At 43.8% G+C, this 18833-nt stretch overlaps 1 protein-coding gene across 12 annotated transcripts in view; it reads right to left on the bottom strand.

Annotated features, from left to right (window-relative positions):
• SLCO5A1 (solute carrier organic anion transporter family member 5A1) overlaps positions 1-17596 on the bottom strand; it is a 307828-nt gene extending 290232 nt beyond the window's left edge. For 7 of the 12 annotated variants that reach the window (XM_023248212.2, XM_045049921.1, XM_045049922.1 and 4 more), the window contains exons 1-3: positions 17443-17596; positions 13547-13608; positions 8582-8650 (exon numbers count right to left, since the gene is read on the bottom strand). The gene's annotated coding sequence lies outside the window, so the exon portion shown is untranslated. Of the gene's footprint in view, positions 1-8581; positions 8651-13546; positions 13609-17126 lie in introns of all 12 variants that reach the window. The other 5 variants (XM_045049920.1, XM_045049919.1, XM_045049918.1 and 2 more) reach the window with 3 other exon arrangements.
• Positions 17597-18833: the final 1237 nt, after the last annotated feature.

Genomic DNA, 18833 nt, shown 5'->3' on the forward strand with positions numbered 1-18833 from the left:
GGACCTTGCATTTAACAACACAGGACCTCCCTTATTCAGGACATCAGGGAAGTGTTGCCCATGGCCAGATGATGATGGTGATGGTGATGATGACCAACAAAAGAGGTAACAAGAAACTCCTCTCCCCTAAACCCAAACTCTGACTGGAGTTCCTTACCACTGAGGGAATGTTCCAATATTCTAAGCCAGCATTATCCAATTGAAGTATTTTAAATTTTCTAGTAGCCACATTCAAAAGTTTAAAAATTAGCAGGTGAAATTAATTTTGATAGCATATGTTTTATAATCCAAACCATCAAAAATGTTCTTGTAACGTGTAACCAATATAAAATTGTTAATGAGATACTGTGCTTTCCACCCTCCAGCTTTATTGAGATATAATCAACATATAACACTGTAAGTTTAAGGTGTACAGTGTGATGATTTAATACATGTATATATTGTGAAATGCTTACCACAATAATGTTAGGGTTCTTTGTTTTACTTTGGGGGGGCAGGGGAGGGGCAGAAAGAGAGGGAGACACAGAATATGAAGCAGATTCCGGGTGTACAGAGCCCAATTCGGGGCTCAAACTCACAAACCATGAGATCATGACCTGAGTTGAAGTCAGACACTTAACCGACTGAGGCAGCCAGCGGTCCCCACAATAATGTTAGTTAATACCTCCATCCCGTCATCTTTATGTGTGTGAGTTGAGAACAAGTAAGATCTATTTTCTTAGCAACTTTCAAGAAAATAATAAAACAGCGTCAAGAACTCATCATGCTGTACATTAGATCGCCAGAATTTATTCAGGTTAAAAGCGCAAGTTTGCATCCTTGACCAACATCTTCCCATTTCCTCACCCCCAGCCCTTGGCAGCCACCATTCTACTCTGTTTCTGAGGTCAGCCTTATTAGATTCCACCTATAAGTGAGATCATACAGTATTTGTCTTTCTCTGTCTAATTTCACTCATCATAATGCCCTCAAGGTCCTTCCATATTGTCACAAATGGCAAGATTTTCTTCTCTTCATGGCTGAATAATATTCTACTGTGTATGGGGGGGGGTATATATAATGCTCCATATTTTCTTTATCCATTCATCCAACAATGGACAAGATATTGTGCTTTTTTTTTTAAAGATTTTATTTTTAAGTGATCTCTATACCCACATGGGGCTCAAACTTACAACCCTGAGATCAAGAGTTGCACGCCCTACCGCCTGAGCCAGCCCTTTGTGCTTTCTTTTTCCAGACTAAACTTTTGAAATCTGGTGTGTATTTTATACTTACAGCACATGTAAATTCAGACTAGCTACATTTCAAGTGCTCATTAGCCACATGTAGTTAATGACTACAGTACTGGAGAATATAGTTCTAGATCTCGGAATCACCTGAAGGGCTTATAAAAACACACATTATTGGCCCCACCGCCAGAGTGTCTGATTCAGTAGTCTGGGTGGGGCTAGAGAATTTACATTTCCCCAGGTGATGCTGATAGTGCTGGTCCAGGAACCCCACTTTGAAAACCACTTTAGAAATACAACTGATTTCAGGGCACCTGGGTGGCTTAGTTGGTTAAACATTGGACTCTTGATTTCGGCTCAGGTCATGACCTCACGGTTTGTGAGTTTGAGTTTTGTCTGGGCTCTCACAGAGCCTTCTTGGGATTCTCAATCTCTCCCTCTCTCTTTCTCTACCCCTCCCCTCTCTCAAAATAAATAAACTCAAAAAAAAAAAAATACGACTGATTTAAACCCATCTTCTCCCAGTTACAGAGATCCGTACAAAAATGACATTCCCACAATGACAGTTTCATGCCTTGGTCTCAATTCTACTTCCCTCCATCACTTTCAAAGCCTGGTCTAACTTCAACCCGCCAATTTTCCTGCAAATCACATGAAATCCTAAAGTTTAAGGAATAAGGGTGCCTGGCTAGCTCACTCCAGAAAGCATGTGATTCTTGATCTTGGGGTCATGAGTTCAAGCCCCACGGTGGGTGTAGAGATTACTTAAATAAATATTTTTTCAAATGTTTAATTATTTTGAGAGAGAGGGAGATTACCAGTGGGGAAGGGGCAGAGAGAGAGAGAGAGAGAGAGAGAGAAAGAGAGAATCCCAAGCAGGCTCCATGCTGTCAGCACAGAGCTGGGTGGGGCTCGATCTCACCAACGTGAGATCATGACCTGAGATGAAATCAAGAGTCTGACACTTAACCGACTGAACCACCCAGGCAGCCCTTGAATTATAGTTAAAGATACAAGGAACAAGCAAAAATTGTGATTTGCCTTTTCTTTTTCTTTTTTAAGTTTACTTATTTATTTTGAGAAAAGGAGAGAGTTTGAGAAAGAGTGGGGGAGGGGTAGAGAGAGGAGGAGAGAGAGAATCCCAAGCAGGCTCCATACTGTCAGCGCAGAGCCTGACTCGGGGCTCGATCTCAGGAACAGAACTCTGAGAACGTCACCTGAGCCGAGATAGAGTGGGACGCTTAACTGACTGAGCCACCCAGGTGCCCCTCTGCCTTTTCTTTTTAATGGAAGTCATAACAATGCCTGTCACCAAGGCACAGCTTGAGGACTGCATGAGCTCATGCAGGGGCCTGGCATCCTGGAATTGGCTGTCAGGAGTCACAGCCTGAGATATCTGCTCCCTGTGGAATAACAGAAGGAAAGATAGACATTTGAGCTCTCCCCCTACTCCTGCCTTTGGCTAGGAGTCCATCCATAGATAAGCTATCAATCCAGAGAACTGCTAATTCCTTCAAGAAAGACCCAAAGTCTCCCATCCACTGGGCTACTGGGAAATGTCTTCTTTTGCCAAAAGGCCAGGATTAGAGGAAATAAGTGAAAAGGACTAAGATTCCATCAGAAGAATCTAGTCATTTCGTCCATAGGTCTACAAATGAAGTGTACTGGGTGCCTGCTGTGTGCCAGGCGGGGCTTGGTGCCCCCTGTGTAGATGCTGGGGCTCCCCAGCGTCCAAGCCCATCCTCTCTTACACACTCCTCTCCACACACCCCCTTGGCAGCCTCAGCTTCCTTCTGATTTTAACTTTCACCCATATGCTGACAGCTCCCAAATCCACACAGCCAGCCTCAAGCCAGACCTGACCCCCCAAAAGGCCCGAGAGCATTGGCAACTTGTCCTAACCCCCTGCATCCTTTCTAAACCATCACTTCATTTAAGCCTCATGTTAAATCTAAAATACTAAAGCGTAGAGAAAATGGATAACTTGCCTCAAATCACTTCCCTAAAAATAAATAAATATCACTTTCCTAATGAGAGTGTCTAAGTCACCGTTCTAACCCATGTCTGTCTCTTCCCAAAGCCCACGCCCTTCACTCTTCCGTCTTCTCAGGTCTTCCCATCACAGCCACTACAGGCCCTTCTGTTCCCACTGCCACCCTGCCCTTTGCATTGCTAGCAACAGCACGCTTCTCGGTTTGCCCCGCACACATCCTGCTAATTCATGCCTTCTCCATGCCATATATAATAAACAATGTAAGGGGTGACCCAGCCTTTGTGTGGAGGGGAAGTGGGAGTGGCAGGGAAGGCTTCCTGGAGGAAGAGGCATGTAAGCTGAAAACTAAAACTAAGTTGACTTGGCAAAGAGAGTGGAGGGGATGGAAGGGAGGAGACCGTTCAGCCCCAGGAAGAGGGAATACATGGGAAATGAGCAGTGTACCTGGGTCACAGAGTCACAGGAAAGGAGATAGGGCTCCACGTGAGGCTACAAAGGCCAGCACGAGCCAGATCAGGCTGGGCTCTGTGCACATGTTAAAGCAACTGGACTTTTCCTAAGAACAACGGGAATGCCACTGAAGGGCTCTAAGCAGTGGAGTGTCAAAATCTGGTTCGTGCTTTTCAAAGGTCAGGCTGCTGTGTGAGAAGGGAGCGGGGGGAGGGTTATGGATCCAGAAGCTATCCCAACAACAGGAGAACGCAGAGGGGTTCAGACTATGTGTTGGCAGTACAGGTGGAGACAAGTGGGCCAGTTTAAAGGATACAGCAGATAGAACTGAGGGGAGCAGACATTGTGTCCAAGGGAGAGGAAGGTAGGGATCAAGAATGAGCCCTTTATTTCCGACTTGGCATCCAGGTAGGCGGGTGCTGTGACTTGAGATGGGGGGATGGATACTGTGGGCCCTTCTAGCTTGATGTGCCTGCGGGACATGCAGATGGAAAGAGCTAATAGGCAGTCTAGACTGGAAAGGTAGGTTTGGGAACCAAATGCATAAATGTGGTATTTGAAGTCGAGGGGGTGAGTGAGATCTCTAGAGACTGTGCAGACAGGCAGAGAAGAGAAAAGCTTGGGGGCCATACAACATTTAAAACAGGGGCCATGAGGATGGGAGGACCCTGTTCAAGGGGCGGGAGTGAGAAGGTAACCAACCCACAGATAAGGACTGAAAACAGTCATTTACATTATGGCCAAGGCAATTTACACTTGGGAATAATGTGTTTGTATGCACTTGATTCAGGTGATTTATCCAAACCAAGAAACTCTAGGCCAAAAGATGAATTCAAGCCCATCCTTTGCCAAGACAGAAAAGCTGTAGCTTTGAAATGAAATGTTTTCCTGCCAGTGTTTTGAGAGTCTGGGGGCAATTTTATCTTGCTCATCCTTTGTCTCCAGCATCACCTGCTTGGCTTAGAATTGGTGTTCATTAAAAATGCCAAGAAGGGGGCGCGTGGCTGGCTCGTTGGAGGAGCAGGTGACTCTTCATGTCAGGTCATGAGTTTGAGCCCTAGTTGGGTAGATAGATAGATAGATAGATAGATAGATAGATACCTTAAAAAAATGTCAGGAGGAAGACGAAAAATTTCTGGAGCAGAATGGTGGTGATGCTTGCACAAAATCTGAATGTACTTAGTGCCACTGAGTAGGTATACTTAAAAATGGCTACAGTGAGAAGGGGCACACGCACCCCAATGTTTATAGCAGTGCTATCGACAATAGCCAAAGTATGGAAAGAGCCCAAATGTCCATCGATGGATGGATGGGTAAAGAAGATGTGGTATATATATACAATGGAGTATTACTTGGCAATTAAAAAGAATGAAATCTTGCCATTTGCAACTATGTGGATGGAAGTAGAGGGTATTATGCTAAGCGAAATTAGTCAGAGAAAAACAAATATCATATGACTTCACTCACGTGGAACTTAAAATACAAAGCAGATGAACATAACGGAAGGGAAGCAAAAATAATACAAAACAGGGAGGGGGACAAAACATAAGAGACTCTTAAATATAGAGAACAAACTGAGCGTTGCTGGATGGGTTGTGGATGGGGGGATGGCTAATGGGCAAGAGACATTAGGGAGGACATTTGTTGGGATGAGCACTGAGTGTTCTATGGAGGGGATGAGTCATTGGATTCTATTCCTGAAATCATTATTGCACTATATGCTAACTAACTTGGATGTAAATTAAATAATTAAATAATTAATTTTTTTAAATGGTTACAATCACCCAAAAGATTTAAAAACAAGGTCTCAAGAAGATATTTGTATACCCATGTTCATGGCACAATTATTGACAACAGCCAGAAGGTGGAAAAACCCAAGTGTCTGTGAAGCAGAATGTAGTATATACATACGATGGAATATTATCCAGCCTTAACAAGGAATGAAATTTTGACACGTGCTAGAAGAAGGATGGCCCTTGAGGACGTTCTATAAAGTGAAATAAGCCAGTTACAAAACAATAAATACTGTATGATTCCATTTACATTAGGTACCTAGAGTAGTCAAACTCATAGAGAAAGAAAGTGGAATGGTGGTTGCTGGGGCTAGGGGGACGATTGAATAGGAAGTTATTGCTTGATGAATACAAAGTTACAGTTTTGCAAGAGAAAAAAGTTCTAGAGATGAATCCTGGTGTTAGATGCACCACAGTGTAAATGTACTTCAAGCCACTGAACTGCACACTTAAAATGAGTTAAGATGCTAAATTTTATGTTATGTGTATTTTGCCACAATTAAAGTAATAATAAAAATGATTCAAATAATACATTTTATGTTATGTGTATTTTATCACAATAAAAAAAAATTCATGCTGCTGCAGTGAATACAAACTGTAGTTTCTGAACTTAGAGGCCAAAATGAAAACATTCTTTGATCAAGAAAAATAAATCCTAAACATACGCACAGATGCTTTGTTCAATAATGAAAGGAGTATAACTTTTTTTTTTAATTTTTTTTTTAACTTTTATTTATTTTTGAGACAGAGAGAGACAGAGCATGAACGGGGGAGGGGCAGAGAGAGAGGGAGACACAGAATCAGAAGCAGGCTCCAGGCTCTGAGCCATCAGCCCAGAGCCTGATGCGGGGCTCGAACTCACTGACCGTGAGATCGTGACCTGGCTGAAGTCGGACGCTTAACCGACTGAGCCACCCAGGCGCCCCTGTTTTTACTTATTTTTGAGACAGAGACAGAGCATGAGCAGGGGAGGGGCAGAGAGAGAGGGAGACACAGAATCTGAAGCAGGCTCCAGGCTCTGAGCTGTCAGCACAGGGCCAGATGCAGGGCTCGAACTCACGGACTGTGAGATCATGACCTGAGCTGAAGTCAGATGCCCAACCGACTGAGCCACCCAGGTGCCCCAGGATTTATCTCTTACTCCTAATGTTTTTTTAATTGGCATTTCTTTTTATTTTTATCTTGGTCAGTTTTCTCTATTTGCTAGGTTTTTTCCCCCAACTAACCAGATCTTGATTTTATTTATGTGTCAGCTTTTCTCTTATTTTCTTCAGTAATTTCTGCTTTCCCCCAATTCATAACACCTTCATAACTTGAAATCTGTCACTCTAGTTACATTAACGTAAATTTTACTAGTATCTTAAGGATGCACCAGGGACTATATTTAAGAAGGCACCAGAAAGATGTATTGGTCAATACTAGAAGTTTTATAGATATTAATATATGCCATTGTATTTTATTTTATTTTTTTTTCTTAAATTTTTTTTTTCAACGTTTATTTATTTTTGGGACAGAGAGAGACAGAGCATGAACGGGGGAGGGGCAGAGAGAGAGGGAGACACAGAATTGGAAACAGGCTCCAGGCTCTGAGCCATCAGCCCAGAGCCTGACGCGGGGCTCGAACTCACGGACCGCGAGATCGTGACCTGGCTGAAGTCGGACGCTTAACCGACTGCGCCACCCAGGCGCCCCTATGCCATTGTACTTTAAATAGCCAAGATTAATCTTTGGTTACATCTGCTTTTCCACTTTCTAGGCCACAGGAAAATGATTACAGCCATGATTTTCTAGAGTTGGAGACCTCTGGGCTTTAACGGTGCTTTTATCTGTAAGTTAGAGTGGATCACAAGTCATTTTGAAAGAGAATTCTTGTCCTGTGAGCTTGCCTTAGCCCCCCTTTGCAGAGCTGGGATGGTGCTCTATAGAAGCCCGGGTGACTGCCAGGCTCCCCAGTTTTCACAGGTATGGATGAATTTTTGTCTTTGTTCAGATGGGGAATAGGAAGTGGGTTCCTCAATCTATCTGGACTTGTTTGCCCATCTGCAGAATGGGTAGAACAATAAGCCACTCACAATAATCTTTTGAAGATGAGGAAAATAAAACTCAAACTATTTACTAATTTCCCTAAAGCCACAGTTAATACAAAGTTTGAACAAGCCGTACCTGGGGTCAAGATCGCTGTTTTGAGCTGCAAAGTCTCTACCTACGCAATGTTTCACAATCTGACTCTAATCACACATTTTAAAATGTGCAACACAGGGATACAGCTTATGATCATTTTGCATTTAAGCTATTATATATAAGATCTTAAATACATAAGGACATACGCTTTGTCAGAATGTCAAGTAGAAGCCAAATGCAACAGAGCTGATAAGATTTTAAAGCTGTATGCACATTTGCCAATTAGGAGTTTATTAATGATTTTAGCAAGAGCAGATTCAGTGCTGTGTGAGGCCGGAAGACCATGAAAAGATTGCAATTGTCATGAATGCTTTGAGGTAACAAGTGCTTTTACATTATATAGCATGACAGTGTGCCCTGCATCGCTCACAGTGCAAGCTCAGCCCTTCTGATGGCCTCCAAGGCCCTCCAAGACTGTATGGTCCGCCACCTCACATTCCTCACCCCCACTCCTCTATCCTATCATTCTCCCTGCCTCTGCTCCCACCAGCCTGCCCCCTTGCTGTCCCTCTGTCACAGACACATTGTGCTCTTAAGACTTAGTGCACCTGCTCCTCAGACTGGAAGGCTCCTCCCCAGATACCCACCCATGACTCCCTTACCTTGAGGCCTGCCCTGACCGCCTTAGGTCAAATTACCACCTGTCTGTACCCTTAGTCTTCCCGACCTTGCTTAACCTCCAAAGCACTTGCTTTCTGACATAACACATTTCCCTTTTTACCAAGTCTGTTCTCCAGTGAATGTCTCCCCCACTCTCCACCACTAGAATTTAAGCTTCATGGGCGCAAGGGTTTGGGTTTTGACACTCACATATACCACCCACCCGGAACACATGTGACACAGCGAAGGTTTGGTGTGAAAGAATGAACGAACGAATGAACTAACAAATGTGAGACAACGTACTAATTACGTATTTACAGTCATTAGTCACTCACACTTAGAATTCACATCTGGGCTCTGCCACTCACTAGCTGTGCAACCTTTTTTAACCTTCGTTTCCTCATCTGTGGATGAAAACAAAAATAGGACCTCATAAGATTATTGTTTTGATTCTATAAGGCAGTTAATGCACAGTGCTTAGCACCATGCCTGGAGCATACATAGGATATGCTCAGGAAATGTCAGATGCTATTACCTTATGTCATCTATCATCACTATAATCATTGTTTTATTTCATTTCCACAGTGGTCCTAAAAGGCTGATATTATTCCTAATTTCAAGGTATGGAAAGTGAACAAAAAGAGGTTAAATAACTTCTTCACCATCAGACAGGATAAATCTCCCAGCTGGTCTACTGGACACCTCTTTTCATGCGCCTTGGTTCACCTGGCTCATGCCCGACCCTGGAGGCCTTGGCCACCAAACTCACTGGCTCCTTTCACAATTTCCAGACTCGTTTGAAGCATCAGGCTGCAGGGCTTCCTCAGTGGTTGTCCAAGGGGCCAAGGGGTGCAGAAGTTAACTTCCCATAGGCATAGATTGAGATCCTCTCCATTTCACCTTCTGAGATATTTTCTAAAACATGGTGTTGTTGTACAGCCTTCCTAGACAAGTGCCTGTGGCTGAGCCTTCATAAGACAGGGATCTAGATACATACCACCTTGCATTTTCTTCCTTCCTCCTTTCTTTTTTAAATTTATTTACTTATTTGAGAGAGAGAGAGAGAGAGAGAGCACAAGTAGGGGAAAGGCAGAGAGAGGGAGACAGAATCTGAACCAGAATCTGAAGTTGGACACGCAACCGACTGAGCCACCCAGGCACCCCTAATTGTATATTTTTATTACACACATATATATTTTATTTTCCTATTCCTACCTATTCGAAAAATTTAAACATTGAAATCTGCAGTGGCATTGCCTGTGTAAGAGTCAGCGCTCTCACCACACTTGGGCGAACTACTTTTTCTCTCTGTGCTTCAAGTTCCTCATCTGGACAACAGGGATGATAATGAACCCGCCATCAAGTATTTAGAACAGGACCTGGCATATAAAATATTACCTTTTTCATTTTTTTAAACATTCCATTTTTAAGTAATTTCTATACCCAATGTGGGGCTCAAACCCACAACCCTGAGAACCTGAGTCGCATGCTCCACAGACTGAGCCAGCCAGGTGCCCCAAAATACGACTTTTTGACGGTAAAATTTTAGTTAGAGTGTGTAAGTCTTTATTTTATTTTATTTTATTTTATTTTAATTTTTTTTTTTTTTTACGTTTATTTATTTTTGAGACAGAGAGAGAGAGCATGAACGGGGGAGGGTCAGAGAGAGAGGGAGACACAGAATCCGAAACAGGCTCCAGGCTGCGAGCGGTCAGCACAGAGCCTGACGCGGGGCTCGAACTCACGGACCGCGACATCATGACCTGAGCCGAAGTCGGCCGCTTAACCGACTGAGCCACCCAGGCGCCCCTAGAGTGTGTAAGTCTTTAAAACTAAACTATAACCCAGGGTGCCTGGGTGGCTCAGTTGGTTAACGTCTGACTCTTAATGCTGATTGAGCCCCACCTGTTCTCCCCCTCCCCTGTTCGCTCACTCTCTCTCTCAAAATAAATAAACATTCAAAAGATAAAAATAAACATGAACTATTACCTCATTTTCAAAAAGTACTTAAATAGTATCAAGCATGCAGTTAGTGGCAAAGACGCTACTATATTTGAACCAGATATCGTTCTGAGTACTTACAAAATATCTTATTTAATCCACACGAAAAGCCTGTGTGATAGGAATTATTATCCTCAGTTTACAAAATTGAGCTCAGAGAAGTCTGCTGCCCCAAATCACACAATTAATTGTATCGGTGTCTAATGTCTATGTTTTTAATTATTCTTTTTACTTTTTTTTTTTTTTTAACACTTATTTGTTTTTGAGAGAGGCAGGGAGGGGCAGAGAGAGGGGGACAGAGGATCTGAAGCGGGCTCTGTGATAAAAGCACAGAGCCCAATGAGGGGCTTGGACTCACAAACCATGAGATCGAGACCTGAGGGGAAGTCAAATGCTTAACTGATTGAGCCAGATGCCCCTATGCTTTTAATTACTATACCATCTTCCCATCAGAAAATAGGAGGTAGGTTCCTCGATACGTAAAAATAGGTATATTTTGGCAGTATTGCAGTATTGCAAGGCTAGTACTCTGCTTACAAAATAATGGACTGAGTGGGGGTAGGGAGGGGTGGGAAGTAGAATAGAAATGTAGGCTTTGCTTTCAATATAATGTATGCTGTGTTTAAATTATTTTTATTTGTTTATTTATGTTGAGAGAGACTGAGAGAGAGAGAGCAAGCAGGGGATGGGGCAGAGAGAGGGGAGAAAGAATCCCAGGTAGGCTCCATGCTGTTAGCACAGAGCCCAATGTGGGGCTTGAACCCCCAGACTGTGAGATCATGACATGAGCAGAAACCAAGAGTCAGACACTTAACTGACTGAACCACCCAGATACCCCTGTATGTTGTGTTAAAAAATGTCAGGGCAGGTCCCTATCAAAATAACACCAGCATTCTTCACAGAGCTACAACAAATAATCCTAAAATTTGTATGGAACCAGAAAAGACCCCGAATAGCCAAAGTGATCTTGAAAAAGAAAACCAAAGCAGGAGGCATCACAATCCCAGACTTCAAGCTATACTACAAAGCTGTAATCATCAAGACAGTATGGTACTGGCACAAGAGCAGACACTCAGATCAATGGAACAGAATAGAGAACCCAGAAATGGACCCACAAACATATGGCCAACTAATCTTTGACAAAGCAGGAAAGAATATCCCATGGAATAAAGACAGTCTCTTCAGCAAGTGGTGTTGGGAAAACTGGACAGTGACATGCAGAAGAATGAACCTGGACCACTTTCTTACACCATACACAAAAATAAACTCAAAATGGATGAAAGACCTCACATAAGACAGGAAGCCATCAAAATCCTCGAGGAGAAAGCAGGCAAAAACCTCTCTGATCTTGGCTGCAGCAACTTCTTACTCAACACGTCTCTGGAGGCAAGGGAAACAAAAGCAAAAAATGAACTAATGGGACCTCATCAAAATAAAAAGCTTCTGCACAGCGAAGGAAACCATCAGCAAAACTAAAAGGCAACCGACAGAATGGGAGAAGATATTTGCAAATGACGTATCAGATAAAGGGTTAGTATCCAAAATCTAATAAGAACTTATAAAACTCGACACCCAAAAAACAAATAATCCAGTGAAGAAATGGGCAAAAGACATGAATAGACATTTCTTCAAAGAAGACATCCAGATGGCCAATCAACACATGAAAAAATGCTCAGCATCACTCATCATCAGGCAAATACAAATCAAAACCACAATGAGATACCACCTCACACCTGTCAGAATGGGTAACATTAACAACTCAGGCAACAACAGATGTTGGCGAGGATGCGGAGAAAGAGGATCTCTTTTGCATTGTTGGTGGGAATGCAAGCTGGTGCAGCCCCTCTGGAAAACAGTATGGAGGTTCCTCAGGAAATTAAAAATAGAACTACCCTATGACCCGGCAATTGCACTACTAGGCATTTATCCAAGGGGTACAGGTGTGCTGTTTCAAAGGGACACATGCACCCCCATGTTTATAGCAGCACTATCAACAACAGCCATGGATGGATAAATGGATAAAGAAGATGTGGTATATATAGACAATGTAGTCTTACTCGGCAATCAAAAAGAATAAAATCTTGCCATTTGCAACTACGGGGATGGAACTGGAGGGTATTATGCTAAGTGAAATTAGTCAGAGAAAGACAAAAATCATATGACTTCACTCATGTGCGGACTTTAAGAGACAAAACAGATGAACACAAGGGAAGGGAAACAAAAATAATATAAAAACAGGGAGGGGACAAAACATAAGCCACTCATAAATATGGAGAACAAACTGAGGGTTACTGGAGGGGTTGTGGGGGGGCGGGGATGGTCTAAATGGGTAAGGAGCACGAAGGAATCTACTCCTGAAATCACTGTTGTGCTATATGCTAACTAATTTGGATGTAAATTCTAAAAAATAAAAAATTAAATTAAAAAAAAAATGTCAGGGCAGGGGCGCCTAAGTGGCTCGGTTGGCTGAGTGCCTGATTCTTGATTTTGGCTGAGGTCATGACCCCAGGCCTAAGTCCCATGTTGGGCTCCATGTTCAACATGGAGCCTGCTTAAGATTCTCACTCTCTCTCTCAGTCCTTTCTTTCTCTCTCCCGTCTGCCAGTCTCCCCTGTTCATGCATGCACTCTCTCTCTCTCTCAAAATATAAATTAAAGTAAGTAAGTGAATGAATGAATGAATCAGTCATTCAGTCAGGGGAGAGACTCCTGGCTGGCTTAGTTGGAAGCGCATGCCATTCTTGATCTTGGGGTCGTGAGCTCCTGCCCCACGTCAGGTGAAGAGATTACTAAAAAAAACCTACCAGGGGCACCTGGGTGGCTGAGTCGCTTAAGGATCTGACTTCAGCTCAGGTCCTGGTCTCATGGTTTGTGGGTTTGAGCCCCAGTCGTCCAGCTCTGTGCTGACAGCCCGGAGCCTGGAGCCTGCTTCGGATTCCATGTCTCCCTCCCTCTCTCTCTCTCCGCCCCTCCCCTCTCACGCTCTGTCTGTGTCTCTCTCTCTCAAAAATAAATAAACATTAAAAAAAAAAAAAACACGGAACTTAAAAAAAATGTCAGGGCAACTGTAAATAGCAGGGGAAAAGCTTACTATTACTAACTTAACAAGAATCTCATCTAGAAAAATGCCCTAAAACTTCAACAACATTACCTCCTACTAATAAATATAAAACAAAACTGTTGTATTGTTCTTGCTTTGATAATCAAGTAACCCAGATGGAAGACAGGAAATTGCAATTCTTCTGTTTTGAAACTTCAACTACAAGAGCTCGTGAGAGTATTAATAGCTTTTCCACTTACAGGATGCTTTTAGCGACGAGGTCTCGTCCTCTCTTCTTCTACTACTCTGCATGAAGTATAACCTGAAATTAAAGATTTCACAATGAGACACCAACATGGAGCTCTCAGATCATGTTGCTCTCTACCCTACGTGGGTCTTGTCAAATAAACCAAGAACGTGTGTGACCCAATCTGGAAAAATGCGGTTATTCCTCCCTCTCAAGGATATGCAGCCTTCATCTTATCCAGTGACTCGGTCTTTCACCTAGTTTGGTCTGACACAGAAATTAACTTCATTTTCCAGCTCATCACACTCAGCATATGCTCCAACAAATGGATTCCTGTGTCCGGAGACCAGTAAAATCCCTGTCTCCCTTGGGGATTCTGCTATAGCATTTGTTCTAGGACATTAATGGATGTCCTAACCAGTCCACGTTTTCTGAAGCAATGACAACTCAAGGTCATAGCCTCAAAATGAGGCATGTTCAATATAATGACACATGCAGCACACAGACATTCCTGGTGATGTCAATCATGCATATTGCTTCCTTTTTCCAATGTGAAGTGTAGTGGGGGTTCTCACCCTAAGAGGCATTTTAAAAATCACCAAATCAATTTCTAGGAAGGAGCCTTTTGCATGAGTTAGAGCAACTGTTGTGTCAGTCCCCAATGTTTGCTCAGAGATGTGTACACAACTACAAATGTGTACCAGATGATTGACAAAAAGTGGTCAAGACTACATGTTCTCTCAAAATTCGTGCCCCAAGCCAAAAAAAAAAAAAAAAACACCTCCAAACTACTTCAAAAGATAGATAGATTCTCTGTCTGAAAGTCTTAGATAAGATGTTTTCAATAAATTGCTCAGGAAGACTGAACACTGAATACATTTCAATATAGAGGTTGTGATTTTAAAAAGGAAAAAAGGCGGGGTGGCTCAGGGGTTGAGCATCGGACTTTGGCTCAGGTCACGATCTCACCATTTGTGTGTTGGAGCCCCATGTCAGGCTCTCTGCTGTGAGCACGGACGGAGCCTGGAGCCTGCTTCGGATTCTGTGCCTCCCTCTCTCTCTGCCCCTCCCCAACTTGTGCTCTGTCTCTCAAAAATAAATAAACGTTAAAAAATGTAAAAAAAAAAAAAAAGAGAGAGAGAGAGAGAGAGAGAAGAAAAATGTCTAGAACAAAAGGACATGTCCCAAAACAAATGGGAAAGAAAAATAAATTTGGAATTTTAGGGAAATGTCCTGCCAAAAATGCTGCAGGACAAATCACAGAAAGTTATTCAAAGACATATCATAAAACCAGAACACCAAATCTCTCTTGCAGGTGAGTAGATTAGGTAACTCTTTCACAGTGTGAAAACTAGACTAAGAGAAATAGATCAGTTATCAGATCTTCTAATAATACAATGAAAATAAACACCCACTGACTGAATGGGAGGGAGGTAGATGATTTTACTTTATTTATAGCTTGAACTAATAGATGTGCATAAGATTTTTTACCGTTTACAGACATGCTTCTAATACACTTAACTATTAGTGACCAGATTTTACTTGATGTCCATAGTGCATATTATAAAACCATAAAAACCACCGGAGTGTGGATTTTTCATGCGTAATCTTTTTTTATTAAAAAAATTTTCTTTTAACGTTTATTTATTTTTGAGACAGAGAGAGACAGAGCATGAACGGGGAAGGGGCAGAAAGAGAGGGAGACACAGAATGGGAAGCAGGCTCCAGGCTCTGAGCCATCAGCCCAGAGCCCGACACGGGACTCGAACTCACGGACCGTGAGATCGTGACCTGAGCTGAAGTCGGACGCTTAACTGACTGAGCCACCCAGGCGCCCCTTCATGCGTAATCTTTACTTGAGACAACTCAAACCAGGATGGGATTCAAAACTAAAAATAGTAACAAACACATAAAAGTGAGCTTATCAAAATGAGCCCTGCTCAGTCCAGGTAAACTATTCTAGAGTTATGGATGTACACGGGAACTTCTTGTCCCCCTGAAAGACATCAGCCACCAGTGCACTGCCCAGCCTCTGAGACCCCCTCATTGCTCCTTCCCTTGGAGAAAGAAAATTTTTAGTGAATCCAGAACAGAGCTATCTGAACAGAAACAAGAAAAAGACCAACATTATATGAACACAGTTTGGAAAATGATCACAAAAATGGTAGAAATCACCATCAGACTCACTGTTTTCTCTCTCTCATTGAGTGTAATAAAAGACAAGAGCAAAATAATAAAAGACGAAGAAAAAGGAACAGAAGCAATTGAAAAAAATTGTCTACAAGGTAGATATTGATAAAAACAATAATATCAGACCGATTTGAAATCAAGGTTGAAAGTCTCAAAGGGGACTAGAAGAATATTTTATATTCATAAAAGATATGATCCACCAAATATATGTAACGGTCAGGAACTTTTGCGCACCTATTAACATATTTAAAATTTATACTGCAAAGCCTGATAGCAGAACAAAAATCTACTGACAAACCCCAAATAAAGCAGGGGATGTTAACCTGTCACTCAAAAATCAACAGATCAAATTTACACAGAAATGTAGATGTAAAGGAATAGATCACACAATTTGATGAACAGGTACAGATTTTCTGCCCAGTTAAAAAAAAAAATACACAGCCTTTTCAAATACTCATGGAATACTTGCAAATATTAGCTACATATTAATTAGGCCAGTAAAAAAGTTCAATGAATTCCTCAAATTAGAAATTATTATTTTTTAATGTTTATTCATTTTGAAAGAGAGTGAAAGGGGGAGAGGGACAGCTGGAGAGGGGCAGAGAGGGAAGGGAGAATCCCAAGCAGGCTCTGTGCTGTCAGCCCAGAGACCAAGGTGGGGCTCGATTTCACAAAACCATGAGATCATGACCTGAGCTGAAATCAAGAGTCCAAAGCTTAACCGGCTGAGCCACCCATGTGCCCCAGGATTTGTTTTCTAATTTTTTGGAAGAAAGGTCCGGACAGGTTTTTCTCGGAGGAATGAAAATTAAGTTGAGACTTGAGAGCTCTGAAACTTCGCTAGGTGAAACAGTGAGCTAGATGGAGGAAATTATCCACCGGAAGGCCTCCCCACCCCCCACAGGACTCCGAGGACATGCCTGTTAACCATGGTTCACACGACAGTGAGTGTGACAGGCAGCCTCCCGTGTACATGGTTTATACCTAGCTTCAAAAAGTTTACACCTACTACCAAAAGTAGTAATTAGGTGGCTTACATATTAAAAATATATTCAGTATATAAAAATACATATTATACGCATACTCATCTATCAAGGAACCAACCTAAGAAGTGTCAGAGGTAGTCCCTGCATTCAAGAAGTATACGCAGCAGTGAAGAGTATAGAGTGTCAGACTTAGACCAAGTGAATAATGGAAACACTTCACAAAATGTGAAGTGAGCGGCTCGCACCGAGCTCGCACTTAACGCTTCACCCCTTCACTCCTTGACGAGCTCTCCAAACGGCTAAGATGAAGAAGACGAGGAAACAGGCGCTTCAGCCTTGCCCAACCGAGCAGCTCTCTCTGAGGCCCCCGGAGTCTCCAGCAAAAAGAAAAAGATCACCAGGAGAAACCAGTCGTACCATGTCAGTGCGCAGGTAGACAGCCTCGAGTTACACCCTTTTGTCAATTGGTCGACCCCTAGCAGCAACCTAGGCGGCTTCCAAAAGTTCGATAAGGGCCAGCCCAGGCTTCAGGCTTAGGGCTTGAGCTGAGACGACCCAGGGTCGGCCTGGACCGAGTGTGGGAGCTCCGGCTCCCGGAAGCCCTGGGCCACGTGGGGAGGAGGGAGCCAGTCCTTGCCTGGGTTCTCTCTGCAGGACGCGCGGTCTGCGGCTGCGCTCCCCGCCCCGTCTCTAGCCCGAGGCCAGCCTTGGTGGCTTCTGGGTTCCCACTCACCAGAGTGTGGGGGCTCCGGCAGCCGCGGGTGGAGGGGAGGAGGAGGTCTGAAGGTGTGGGGTTAGGGAGGGAGAGGGAGGAAGGGGGGGACTGCGGGATCCCCAAGGCCAGCAGCTCAAAGGACGGCCATCAGTCGTCACGGCCATTGTCACGACCACCCCCTGCCAAGCGTACGCATGGACATGGGGCGGGGTCCGGCCCTGGATGTCACCTGGGAAGGACATCCATCCACAAACTGGATCTGGACTGCCTATGCCTCTTCCCTTCCACCTCCCCTCCTCCCTCTCCGTTCCTCCTCCGGTTACTGAGCCTCTAGGCCGGGTCAATCCTCCCTACCTGGGAAACCTCTTGCTGTTCGGGTGAAGTCAGAGCCCTGCTTCATTTAGGAAAGCTCTGAATAATAATTATGGGGGGGGGGGCGGAGAAGGGAGACAGCCATAGGGTAAATCAAGGAAGTAATAACAATAGCCACTGTTGAAGCCTCCGCCACTGTGCCGTAGTCGCTGTGCTCTGTCGGAGCACTTGGGCCCATCTCAATCTTTCCATTCCTTTTCTGCGTTTGGTCCCATTAGCTTGCGTCTAGAAATCGATTCGAATGAAAAACAATCCGGGACGTAGGCAAATATTTATTTGCACAGATGTGTAGCACAGCTCTTTGTAATACTGAAAACTTAGGCCAACAGTACGCCAGTGATTCTAAATCATGGTACATCCTTTTAGTGGGATTTAACAACAAACAAAATGTTCCCTATATAGTAGGGGGCAGTTTACAAAACAGTTTCTGCTTAATAAAGAAAACATATAGACATAATTTCAATGGACAGAGACTGGAAAATAGTTATCTCTAAGTGGCTGAATGATGAGCGTCAATTTTCCGTAAGGATAAGAGAAAAAAAGTTATAATGTTAAATTATAAGTTAAATAATATAAGTTAAAAGTTATAAGTTAAAATGCTCAATTCTGCCCCTCTCGGAATTGTCTCTCCCTCTCGCCACCTCAGGGCTGTCATTCTGGCAGAAGCGGCAAGGGGCTGCAGGAAGGGCGCTTGTATCCCCTCCGCGTCCCCCCACCTCCCCTCCCTGACCCCGCCACGTGCGGGGATCCGCTCTTGCGAGGGCCCTTGCATCCCCTCCGCGTCCCCCACCTCCACTCCCCGACCCCGCCACGTGCGCGAACCGGCGCTTCCGAGGGCGCTTGCATCCCCTCCGCGTCCCCCTCTCCCCTCTCCCCTCCCTGACCCCGCCACGTGCGGGGACCCGCGCTTCCGAGGGCCCTTGCATCCCCTCCGCGTCCCCCCACCTCCACTCCCCGACCCCGCCACGTGCGCGAACCCGCGCTTCCGAGGGCGCTTGCATCCCCTCCGCGTCCCCCCCTCCCCTCTCCCCTCCCTG

Source organism: Felis catus, chromosome F2 (genome assembly GCF_018350175.1).
Source record: "Felis catus isolate Fca126 chromosome F2, F.catus_Fca126_mat1.0, whole genome shotgun sequence".
Lineage (NCBI taxonomy): Eukaryota > Metazoa > Chordata > Mammalia > Carnivora > Felidae > Felis > Felis catus.